The sequence below is a fragment of the Protopterus annectens genome, chromosome 3.part1, assembly GCF_019279795.1.
Source record: "Protopterus annectens isolate FY-2018-M chromosome 3.part1, PAN1.0, whole genome shotgun sequence".
Classification (NCBI taxonomy): Eukaryota; Metazoa; Chordata; order Ceratodontiformes; family Protopteridae; genus Protopterus; species Protopterus annectens.
In genome coordinates this window covers 1,276,867,153-1,276,880,290 of record NC_056732.1, presented here as the reverse complement: position 1 = coordinate 1,276,880,290, position 13,138 = coordinate 1,276,867,153, and the positions used below count along the sequence as shown (strand labels likewise).

The window sequence follows — 13,138 nt, the reverse complement described above, 5'->3', positions numbered from 1 at the left end:
ATTTTGACATGACAGTGCATTGAAAGTGGAGGATCCATGGGCAGATATTCTGAAATAGCCAATAAATAAACTTTGAAGGAGGAGTAAGAAAGTTCATAGGATAGTAACTTAGACAAATATTGCAAAATCAGAGAACAACTAGCTCTGAAGGGGTGCTGATTATGTTGCTATCACCAACTAGAAAACCTTTTCCATTTACTAATATATGATTTCTAGTAGCAGGCTTTCTTGCATTCTTTACATTAGTACTTGCTGTACATTCTCAGTAAACAGGTGCTTAAAAGGAATTAAGACCCTATCATTCAGGCAAGTCAGTTGAAGTTGATTGGGGTAGGAGTGTCTCAAATGTCCCTGATCCTGTGTGAGCAGATCTATTCTGTAAGCAAGCTTGTGGTAATTGTCCCTGGCCACTTCCAAAAGAGGAGAGAAACACTTTTGCCTGGGCCAGAATGGAGTCACTACAATGATCTTGTGGGATTCCTTCTGAATCTTCAAAAGTACCCTTGATATTAGTGGGAACATTTTTTTTTTCAAATTTTACTTGTATTGTTTTTCATCATATATATATATACATATATATATATATATATATATATATATATATATATACATACATATATATACATATATATCAGAACAACCATTTACCATACAAGTACAATAACATTGTTTGAACATTTTCCATATTTACAAACAATTGGTAGTAAGTAAAGTTTGGGAGCTATAAAAGGGGGTGTTAGGTTGCTTTTGGATACAGTGACCATGTAAAGAGAACAATACATCCAGAATATAAAGGAAGGTACTAACTTTGTCCCCTTGGCTGACTGACAATGATTACTTACCACAAATTATACACAAATCATAAATTAACTATATACACTATCAACAGAGTGGTGGCACCACAAGTAAGTTTTCTTTCAACCAAAAATCAATATTTATTTATTTATTTTTATTTTTTATTTTACATTTGTTGACCGGGCTGGTCTAGCTGGATATATGTCCATTTTCAGTACAGGCCCGGGGAGAAAAGCTCCATGTGCAAAACAATATGAATAATACAATAGACAACATATGGTAGACCAAATAGAATAAAAACAATATATAATAAAAAACATTTAAGTATGGTCATAAAAAAAGTCTACAGAATAATAGAAAAAAAAAACACATTTAAAATATGGTCATGAAAAAGTCTACAGAAGAATATATGCAAAGTATATGATGGTAAAGCAGTTGAACAAAGATGATAATAAAGAAGTAATTATGAAGAATTCAGTCACAGGATTCATAGTAAGCAGCTTTAAAAGGGAAGGGTAGCTGATGCAGGTGGTTGTACTAAGAAGAAGCAGCAGTTAGTCAGGGATAATACAGGAACATAACCAGTGTTTCTTGAGATGAAGCTTGAGCTTCTTTTTGAAAAGTTTATGAGAGCAGAGAGTAGTAAGTTCAGTGGGTAGAAGATTCCATAGCTTACCAACGGTGTTACAGAAGAGGGAGTCGCCTGCTACATTGTTAGCTCTGCTGGTGTTAAAGAGTAGTTTATTAGCAGAGCGTAAGTTTTTAGGATTATGGTAGAGGGTGAGTAGGCTTGAGAGTATAGGAGTATTAGAGGGTTGATACATTCTTTTATGGGCAATAGTAAGCTGTGAAAAATGAAGATGCTGCAAAAATTCTAACCAATCGAGTTGTGTAAGATTTAGACAGTGGTGAGTTCGGAAAGGAGAGGCAGCAGCAAATCTGGCAATATTATTATAGGATACAGTCAGCTTGTGTATGCTGGGTTTGTATAGATGGGTGAGGCATAGAGTAGAGCAGAAATGAGATGAGTTCTGGCTATAGCAGTCCTGGCTGTTGGAGTAAGAAAGGGTTTGATTCTATAGAGGGATCCAAGTTTCTTGTTGACTGTTTTTATTGTACTATTAATATGTGTGTCAAAGTTAAGGTGATTGTCAATAGTTATTCCTAGGAGCTTGGCAGTTGGGTCTGGAGGGATAACAGTGCCATTGTTAGATGTAAGTGTAAATTCTATGGGGGTGGACTTGCGTGTTGGGGAGAAGAGTAGCAGTTTTGTTTTCTTAGGATTTAGGAGGAGACAGCGGTTTGTAAACCATTGTTCCACAGTGTTAAATGCATTCTGGGTTATGGTTTGCAGTTCAATTTGAGAGGTAGCTGAGCAGATAATAGTGGAGTCATCTGCATACTGAATGCAGGTAGAATGAGGAATAGCTGAGTGAAGATCATTAATATAGATGGAAAATAGGAGCGGCCCTAATATGGAGCCCTGAGGGACACCAAGGGAGATAGGGAGGAAATTAGAAAGATTATTGTGCCAGACAACTGCTTGTTTTCTGTTATTAAGTTAAGATTTGAACCAACTGATGGTTAATGGGTCACGGGACAGAGATTTCATGATATGCAAGTGCAGCTGGTGATGAACCATGTCGAAGGCTTTGGATAAATCAACGAATACTGCAGAGGAATGAAAGCCATTGTTAAGATTATTGTTAATACAGTCTGTAAAAGATAGCAGGGCAGTGGTGGTACTATGGTAAGGTCTGAAGCCATGTTGACAGTTAGCCAGTAGCTTATTTTGAAGAAGGTGGTTTAGAAGTTGTTTCTGAATACATTTTTCCATAATTTTTGCCAGGGGAGATAGCAAGGCTATGGGACAAAAATTAGAGAAATCATTTGAGTTCCCACCTTTGTGTAGAGGAATAATATAAGAAATTTTCTAGATGGTCGGGACATGTCCTTCACTAATGGTTCTGTTGATAAGAATGGATATAGGGTAGGCTATAGATTTGGCTCCTATTTGAAGGTATTCTGCTGGGAGTTGGTCAGCTGAGGGGGTGGAAGGTTTAAGTTTTATTAGAAGAGAGCAAATAGTAGAAGTAGACACTGGTTGCAATAGAAAGGAAGGGGGAGGATTTACAGAAGAATTAGGCAGGTTTGCAGTGTCTGTTGTAAGATGGCTAGCAAGAGATTGGATGGCATTGGTAAAGAAGGAGTTAAAGGAGTTGGCAGTGTGAATGGGATTATCTGGGTTGGAGCCTAGGGGGTTGGGGGTGACTGATTGTCCTGGATGAAGAAGTTTGTTAATGCTATTCCAGAACATTTAAGGCTTATTAAAATGGGTTTGCTGTATTTGGAGGTAAAAGTTCTTTTTATCTAGCACTATGGCTTTTTTTGTATCATTTCTTAGTTGTCTGAAAATCAAGTGATCTAATGGGTTTTTGGTAAAATGCCATTTCACCCAGGCTTTGTTTCTCAGATGGATTTTATGCCTTGAAGTGTTTGAGAGCCAAGGTGCAGGTTTAGCTTTACATCTAATAGCACGTAGTGAGGCATGGTGGTTCAGGATGGATAAGAATGTGGAATTAAAATATGCAACAGCTTCATCAAGTGGAAGATATTTCAGTGGTGACCAATTACACTGTTTAAGTTCCGTAAGGAATAGACCGTGGTTAAATTGTTTTTTGGAGCGAACAGTTCTGGCAATGTTGGGGTGAGTAAGGTTGGTTTTAGATCTAATAAAATAGGTTAGGGAGTGGTCACTTAGATCATCTGGGAGGGTCCCTACTTTGTATGTATGTAGAGGATTATTAGTAAGTATCCAGTCCAGGATAGTTTCTTTGTTGTTGGGTTTGTGAGTTCTGGTAGAGGAGTTAATAGTTTGAGTAAAGCCATGTAGGTTAATGTGGGTAGAAGGGTGTGAACTATTACAGGACTGCCAATCAATATTGAGGTCACCTAAAATTATAGTTTCCTGAGGAAGGTTGATAGTAAGCCAGTTCAGGATATTTTCAAGGGTATTAATATTGTTTCCTGGTGGTAGGTATAGGCAGAAGACATTTATAGCTTTATTAGGGTTGACTTGAAGTTTAGTGATAAGTAATTCAGCTTTGTTATCTAAGCATGGGTTAAGGTCAATGGTGCTTATTTGGAGTATGGTTTTGTAGAGGATTGCAACCCCTCCTTCCTTTTTGGTAGTACGGTCATTTCTAATGATATTATAACCAGGAGGGGTAACTTCATTATCTTTGATTGTGGGTTTAAGCCAAGTTTCAGATAGGCATAGGATATCAAATTGGTGGACATCTAGTAGGGCATGGAGGTGTGGGATTTTATTATTAATGCTGCGTATATTAAGATGTGCTATGAGGAGAGAGTTTGCTGGCTTGGAAGAGGTTATGGAGCTACTATTAATTAGAGTATATTTATCATTGGTAGAGGTATGATTAGGACCAGGGTTAGGGTGAATGTCTCCATCTAGTAGGGAGTGAAGGTATGTAAAGTATTTATGGTAAAGTAGTTTGTAAGAATGAATAAGCATTTTTTTATTATTGGAATTATTATATGTAATGGGTGCTAGTCTGCGAAATTTGGCAAGTATGTAGATGGGTGTGGATGTAATATAACAGTAAGTTTGATTAAACAGAAATTACTAGCGATCCATGCTGATTTGAACACAGGCATTCCTGATTAGTATGTTGTATTTATACTTAATGTATCATATCGTGTAAAACTTTTTAAAATTTTGGAAGTACTTAAGTTTTTTTTTTAGTAATATATTTGCTTGCAAGTATGAATTTCGAGGCTAAGCATTTAAATCCTTCCCATGTAATCTTAGATCTATCCAGCCAGTTTTTAGCAATATAAAATGTCAGCTTAGTGCTATTATCAGGTGTTTGTTGATAAAGGGAAGATTTTCTGAAAATATATGCAGAATGGCAGTTTCCCATGAGAGAGTAGATTTAGTGTACCCTTTTTTTCTAGCATAGTTCTTAGCAAACACCAGATTTTGTAAACATTCTTACAACACCAAAAGATATGTAGGGTGTCAGCTACTATATTTGGACATAAAGGGCAGTACGGGGATTGCATAGGATCAATTTTAAGTATGACAGGAGTACGATACACCTTATTATTAATCATAATTTGGGTGTCCAATTTTTTGAAAGGTGTCAGCTTTAGAGTAAGATCTACTGCTGAAAGTTTTTGTTTTAGTGAAAAGCTATTATTCATTTTATTCCAGTAATCTGAGAATAAGAGGGAATCTTGATGTATAATCTTCATTACTAATTTGTAGGTATTCAATAACATTTTAGATTTAAGGAGAAGTATCCTTTGAATTTGTTGGGCCAGGGAGATATCTTGGCCAAGGATTTTAATATTTGAGGTTATTGAGTTGAGTAAGTACAATATTTGTCTGATTATTATGGTATACTTTTGGTTTACTTTTAGGGAATTTCTGATGTCTTCCACTGATAGGTTGCTTATGTGATAGAAGTCCCAGATCGTACATTTTTTGATTAACGGATAATGATCTAGGTTGACCATGGCATTGTTTATTCTTACACTAGGGTTTAGGTTAATTGGTTGTAAATAGATAAGAGTATCCTTGAGTTTTAGAGAAGCCATTAATTCCTGAAATATATGACATTTGTTAGTAATTACTGGGTGAATATTGAAAGAGTTTAGGATCTTTTGGGTCAAGTAAGGAAGAGCTAGAGGGTTGATGCTGGTTGAGGTTACGTGTTTGTAATATAACTTAATCCACAGTGGGAACCAATCTTTGCTTGATGGGTCAAAGTTTACTATTCAAATAATTCTGCTAGCAATGATTACTTCATAGTATAATTTGAAGTCTGCTAAACCGAACCCCCCCCCCTTTTACTTTTAGAAGGATTAGTCTACAATAGCTAATCCTAGATGTTTTAGGATGCTATATGAATTTCGCAAGAAGAATTTTCTATTTGCTAAAAAAGTTTTTTGGGATATTTGCGCTCATGGCATTCAAATGATATAGGATTTTTTGGGAGAATGTTTATTTTGATGATTGCTGATTTCAATAAGGGAGATAGTTTCATGTTTTTCTATCTATGTCTTCTGTAATATTAGACCACGTCTTGTAGATATTGTTTTTAAGATTATCAGAGTGTGTGTGGTTAAAATAAATGCCCAGATATTTATGAGAATAGTTAACTTTTATTTTTGTCTCTGGGAAACAGAATTCCTTGTGGCCAAGGGGATTTAATGGGTATATAGCCGATCTCTTAGGATTTATGGCATAATTTGAAATCATAGAGAATTTATCAACAGAATTCAAAATCTTCATTCAGTGTTTGGTAATTCATAGTATAAGTTAAGATCGCTCGTGAAATCTGTATATTTTATTGGAATGTTGAAATACACATGGAATGGTGATGAGTTTTCTGATTAATCTATAGTAATAATGTTTCAAAGTATATTTTAAACAGATATGGGGACATTGGGCAGCCTTGTCTTGTCCCATTGACAATTTTAATTGGAATCGATAGATTTTTGTTAATAAGGAGTGCCGTAGTTGCAGAGACTTGACCATGTTTATATATTCTTTTGGTATACCATACTGTTTTAAGATTTTAAAGAGAAAGTTTAGATTGACCCTATAGAAGGCTTTAGATGCGTCTACTGATAAGGCATATTTAGGATGCTTGTCTTTGGCCAAGAGATGAATTAAGGAGTCAGTGGTAAGCGTGTTGTTCCATATTTGCTTGCCACTCATAAAGCCTAATTGTTCTGGAGATATTATGTGAGGTAATGTTTTTTTTAATTCTATTAGCTAGTATTGTTGCCAAAATTTTGATGTCAATATTTGAGTGCTATTGGTCTGTAGTTGTTTGGGTTAGTATTATCTGAGTTTCGTTTTGCGATGAAGATAGTTTTGGAATTATTTATATAAGGGTCTGCAATACCAGCTTCTATTATATAATTATACAACTTTAATAAGATAGGCGCAATCAGATGTTTAAATTTTTTGTAAAATTCTGCCACAAATCCATCAGGCCCTGGTGCTTTCCCTAGTTTTAACTTATACATAGTTAGTATAATTTTCTCTATAGATAAAGCTGCTCTAAGATTGTCTATTTGTGGTGCATTTGGAAATTTTAAGTCCTTAGTAAATTGCTGGTAGAGTTCTTCTTGAAATTGGTCATGGGGACCATATACATTTTGATAAATCTCCATGAATGTCTGAATCTCATTATCTGAGAATAAGGTTTTGTCTTTATAATTAATTTCCCTTATCTTAGTAGGAGTGTTTTTTAAGTTAATGATTCTTGCTAGCATTTTGGAGGGGGTTTGTGCCCATTCAGCATATTTGTGTAATAGTTTAATTTCAATAATAGTTTGAATTTCATAAATCTGTTTTTGTAGCTCCAAAGAGTGTCCCTGTTGTAACTCGAGTTCTAGGGGGTTTAGTTTGTTTTCTAAACTCGTCATTTTCCCTACGTTTTTTGCATAAAGATGCTTTTTAGATTGGTAATCCTCTAATAGTAGCTTTGGTTGCTTCCCATTGAATATCATAAGCTATTTTAGTGGTTGCTAAGGAATTACCAAGATTGGTGAGAATATTGGTGATTTCATGGATAACTTCTTTCTTATTAAGCAAATTTGGATTTAGAGTCCAATTGTAAGATTTACGGACATTTTGTTTCGATTTTACTTCCTTTATTAAAAGGTTGATTTTGGGGTGGTCGGAAATCAGTGGGAAAGGTTGAAAAGCATGCAGGAACATTCCTGTCAAATTTAAGGAAAAGACATCTGCCTTCCAGGTCTTCTTGCATGGAGTCCTGGAGCAGAATCTCTGCAGATGACTGTTTGGAGCGGAGGCAAATATGTTAAATCTGAGATCTCTGAATCTGAATTAGAAAACTGAAAAGAAAATCCTGCATCTATCTTTTCATCTTCCTGTCCAGATTCAGAATCTGTAATCTCTTCAGAAAAAGATGTATTCCTCTATCTGTTACTACCAACCACCTTATAAGGTAGATCAATAGCCTAAATTACACCCTGAGCCAGACCCCTTCATGTCTAAGGAAATATGAAGAGAAGATGCATTGTTTAGTCTTCTGTTTCTTTTTGACAGGAAAAAAGGACCAACTGTGTTATTAAAGTCATCAGCAGCAACAGCTTCTCCAGGGATACGCACAACATTCTGCCCAAACAGGGAAATCTTCCATTTTCTCTACCAGGACCGACATGAAAAGCTCTCCCTTGCCTACTGAGAGGATCCCAACAGCCACAGAGAGGATTTGGTTAACCCCAGTCCATAGTGGCTGCAGGTGCTACACCAGAAGGATCCAGGTAAAAAGAGTGATCTGAGGAACAAGCTATGGCCACAGCAGAGTCATCTACTTGTGGCTGAGGCAAACTGCTAGCCTGCTGTGGTGTCAAAGGCTGTTTACTTAACTTCTTTTTGTGGCTGGAAGAAAGACTGACCATGGGACTGGTAGTTTGTTCCATCCATGGTCAGTCCAAAAATGGTGTCTCTCCATAATATAACAAGCAGCAAAAGTCAGTAAAAACTAAAGTCCTTTAAAAATCACTTTTTCACATAAAAACAAAGTAAAAAGGCTCTTACTAAAACACTTCACCAGACTCAAAAATGAAAATGAACACAAATTTCTCCTCAGAAAAAAATAATTTACAATTACTTTAAGCAACTAAACTGAAAGGAAAAAATTGCGCTCTCGGTTAAAAGTACACTTAAGTCTTGTGACAGTCTGTTAAAACTCCTAGCTTAAAATAACGTTCCTAAACAAGAAAGTACAATAAACCAACATTTTGTTAATGTGGAAGATTTCTCCCCAAAGGGTACTTATCTGCCCAGCAAAGGAACAGCACAAGCAGCTGTCAATCTTTGAAAGCTTGCTTACGAGCACTCACTTCAATGGCAGGAAAGGTGTGAAAGGCTTGGCACCCAAGCCTCTACTTTTGGTCATCTCAGCTTGAACTGTATAAGGTTTGGGAGTGTGGAAGGTGCCCAGAAGCTTTGAAAGCTGGTCAGCTGTTGTATCCTTAGCTAAGGCAGTGATCAATATGATGAACATTAAGACCTGCTGTCCCTTGCTTGTTGATATACTACATAGCAGTGGTGTTGAGTGTGAAAACCTGAAGAGGTCCCTGGTTCCAGATGTACTGCAGAGACTGAAGCCCAAAAATAAGTACCTTCTTCTCCTTTATATTAATATGGTCCTTCTTTTCTTTGCAGGACCATTTCTTTTGTACCCTGATGTCCTTGAAATAAGAACCAGAACAGGCACTACTAGATTAAGGGAAACCTTCCTGATCTACCATGAAAGCTCCTCTTTAATAAATAGCAAGAGAGGAATTTGGAAGGTTAATGGATGACAAAGCTGAGGCCTCTTCATCTTTCTTATATGGAGTCTGGTGTAAGGAACCATAGGAATCACTAATGCCATTTAGCCTAGAGCTCTGAAAATCTCTCTTGCAGTTGTCATATCCAAACAAAGAATATTCTTAAAGTAATCTGTCAGGAAAAGAACTTTGCCTTACAAAAGAAAAACAGTATTTAAAAAGGTGATTTGTCTATACAGGAAAGTCTGATCCAGAGATGGAATTAAGCAACAAGACGTCTTCAGGGATTCTGTGTAAACCCCAGTCTAGCCAGAGGAGCCATCACAAAATGCAAATGAGTCTGAAGCTATTGGATAGAAACCTTAATGAGAAGATAGTCCAGATAAGAAAATATCTGAATAGCTCAAAGCCTGAAGAAGGAAATGACAGGAGCTAGCTATTTTGTGAATATCACTGTATCTGTAGAAAAAAAAACAAATGGTAATGCAGAAAACAGAAAAAATATATGAAGATATTCAAAAATGGTAGCATTTCCTGTTATACGGATGAATACAAATGCATGTCCCTTTAAATCCAAAGTCAACGTGAAAGTCTGTAAAAGAAACATTGGAAGTAAGGCCTGAATGGTCAACATCTTGAAACTTGAGACCTTTAGTAAACTGCTGATGAAATAAAGATCCAAAATAGGTCTCAAAGTGCCCTCTTTTATGGGAGACAGCAACATTCTTGACTAAAAACCTGTTTTCTAAAACTGAGGAGAACTGAACCACTGAGGGACAAGAGAAAACCTTGCAGGACATTTTGTATCCTCCCTAAATGACTGACAGATTTTTTTTTAATTCTTCATTGATTGGGTTAGTCGCATTAAGCTGGTAGATTTTTTTTAGGGGAGACCCGAGGTGATATTCTTACTACTACTACGGGAAATTTGTTTGGGGCACTGGAGAATTTCCCCTTACTCTTTTCAACAGGTGCTGAGGGATCTTTTACATCCACCTGAGCTACCACCGACTCAGGTTCATAGATGTGTAATAGGATAACAACCTTAAAGGCCTTTTTAAGCCAAGCCATGCATTCCAAATCTCTTCCAATTTCTGCTACCCTTGATAAGTGTAACCAGGGGGCTTGGGAGCTGAAACATTTACAAGCAGGGGTTTGGGAGATAAGCCATTTTCAGGCTGCCTGTGTCCATTACAGAGATAGCTGCCAAACCAGGGATGAATTTCCTGTTTCCCATCCAACTCTCCAAGTTACATTTGAACTGGTTTAAGAAGGAACTACGCTTCACATGGATGGGGAGCCTGTTCCAGAGATGGGGTAGTCTCTGGGATACATACCTGCATCTCCAGCAGGTCCTATTTATATCACATACAAGGTTTGAGTCTTTAGAACAGGTAATTCTGGTGCTGTTTGTTTTGTGGATATGCAGGAGGTCCATCAGAGTGGGGTCTGCCAATGCCCTGTATGCCAGGCACAGATCTCCCTTCAACAGCCTGTAGGAGACAGAATACAGGGAGCCTGTTCCAGAAAATGGGTAGTCTCTAGGATACATACCAGTCTCTCAAGTAGGTCCTATTTATATTACAGACAAGGTCTAAGTCTTTAGAATGGGCAATTCTGGTGTCATTTGTTTTGCAGATATGCAGAACATCCATTAGGGTTGAGTCTGACACTGTCGTGTACGCCAGGCACACATCTCCCTCAACAGCCTATAAAAGATAGAATACAAGAATAGGACCTTGAGGAGGTCTGCACAGGATATGTTACTTACACCTTGTATTCTTTTAGTGAGGAACCTCTATGGGCATTCTAACCGTTGGATGTGCCTGGTTAAGTACATACCAAACGGGGAACTTTCCTCAGTGATATGTTTGATGAATGCCAAATACTGTGGAATGACCTCCTTGCATCTAGATGCTACATCTTCATTTATTTATAAGTTGCACAACATAGAATTTCTTCACTACTGCAGACGTGATTGTCAAAGTCTCGCTTACTATGTATGCATGTCCCCAAGTCCCTGACTACTAGGTCAGCTCTTTGGGTTATGTTGTTAATATGATAGTTATCAGGGGTGAATGACTTCCCAAAGGATACTAGTGTGCATTTCTTGGCATTTAGTTTTAGTCCATGACTCTGACACCAGTTATTTATCTGTCTTAGCTCTTTTTGGAGAGCATTTGTGTTGGTGGGGGCTTCTACGACTGCTCTTAATTTGCACTCATCTGCAAATTTAGTCAGCCAGAGGTCACTGACATTGGTTTTAACTCCAGAGACATAAATGCCAAGAAAAGGAGTGGTCCCAAGACTGATCCCTAGGACACTGCTTGTAACTGGCCTCTCTGCAGAGGTAGACTCTCCATTTCTAACTTCTTGAGCCCTGTCTGTGAGCCAGCTGTTTATCCACCGGGTGACACACAGGTTTACACCTATCCTCTTCAGGTTGTCAACAATGCCTGAGTGGGGTACTGTGTCAGATGCCTTAGCCAAGTCAAGGTAAGCAGTGTGAACCGTTCTGCCCTTATCCATTGCTTTGGTGGCCTTCTTAAAGAGGTCCACCAGGCTGAATAGGCATGACCTTCCCTTGATGAAACCAAACTGGGTTGGGTCCAATGTTTGGAAGATTCCTGTGTCATTATAGATCATTTCCGTGGTAATTCTTTCCATGGCTTTGAATATGAGAGTAGTGAGACTTATGGGTTTGTAGTTTCCAGGGTCTGCAGATGGCCCACATTTGTGAACAGGGATGACTGTTGATCTCCTCCATTCATGAGATACAACACCTGTTTGGAGGTTACAGTTAAATACCAAATCCAGAGGGCCTGATAGATCATGTTTCAGGCTACTCAGAAGTCGTCCTGGAACACTGTCTGGGAACATGGATATAGTGTTCTTGGACTTAGAGAGAGCATTAAGGACCTGTTCCCTAGTGATAGTAGGGGGATTTACATTTGATGGTATTTCCTGAGGGGAGGTTGAAGGTGAGAGAGGGATAAAGTTGGAGATGAATTTGTCAGCCAACAGGTTTGCTATATCTTCTGACTTATCCTTTTATAACTTCTCCAAGTCATTTAGGTTTCTAATAAAATTATGGGAATGGACCCCATTCCTAAGTCAAAGTATGCTTAAACTTCATGAAATTAGTATTGTTTCAATCTTTGATGTTAGCCAAAAGTGCTCTTCGCAGCACCCGTAATGTGCCCAGTAATGACTCTTGCAATTCGTATGGAGTTACATGTATTGGTAACATATCTAAATACGATTGTAGATTCTTTTTTTTTTGTAAGACCCCTTGCTCCTACTACTACTGGAACTGTCCTGGTATCTTTCTTCCACACTGCTCTCATTTCTGCCTGCAAATTCTGATATTTTAAGACTTTTAGTCTTTCTGTAGTCACTGGGTGTAGCGATTTCAATGATCAATGCTACTTTTGTCTTCTTTTCATAGACTTGTATATCTGGTTTTCTCGTAACTATCTTTTAAACTGTTGGTAATAGCTGATCCCATGTGATGTAGACTTCATTTTCTATGATATTTTGTGCCTCATGTTTCCAGTGATTTTCAGCTACTTCAATATTACAATGTTTGCACAATGCCCAGTGCAATGGTCTTGCCACATTATTATGCCTTTCAGTATACAGTCCTTCCACCATTACTATATCATAACCAGCAATAAGGTGTGCAACTGTTTCCAATTCTGTTTTACAAAAACTACATTTGTCTGCTTCTCCATGTTCAATGGACTTTGTAAACCAACGTGTACGTAGTACACTATCTTGGTCTGCCAATATTAACCTTTCATCTTTTCGTATGATTTCGTCTCTTCTTAACCATTCCTACGTATGATCCTGATGAATAAGAAGTTATGTACCTACCATAACGTTCCATGTTAGTTGTCTTCTTCTTGCCTTCTTTCTTGCTGGCTGGGTTCGGAGCTGATCCTCGGCTCCGACTCGGCCATCTTCAAAAGCTCGAGAGCTGCTTACTGGCTCGAGGCCC

General features: G+C 37.7%; 1 protein-coding gene across 1 annotated transcript in view; it reads right to left on the bottom strand.

The window, feature by feature from the left end:
• The window catches only part of ZC3H3 (zinc finger CCCH-type containing 3), a 3,466,749-nt gene that overhangs the window by 1,325,630 nt on the left and 2,127,981 nt on the right, over positions 1 to 13,138 (bottom strand). The gene's annotated exons all lie outside the window — the stretch shown is intronic.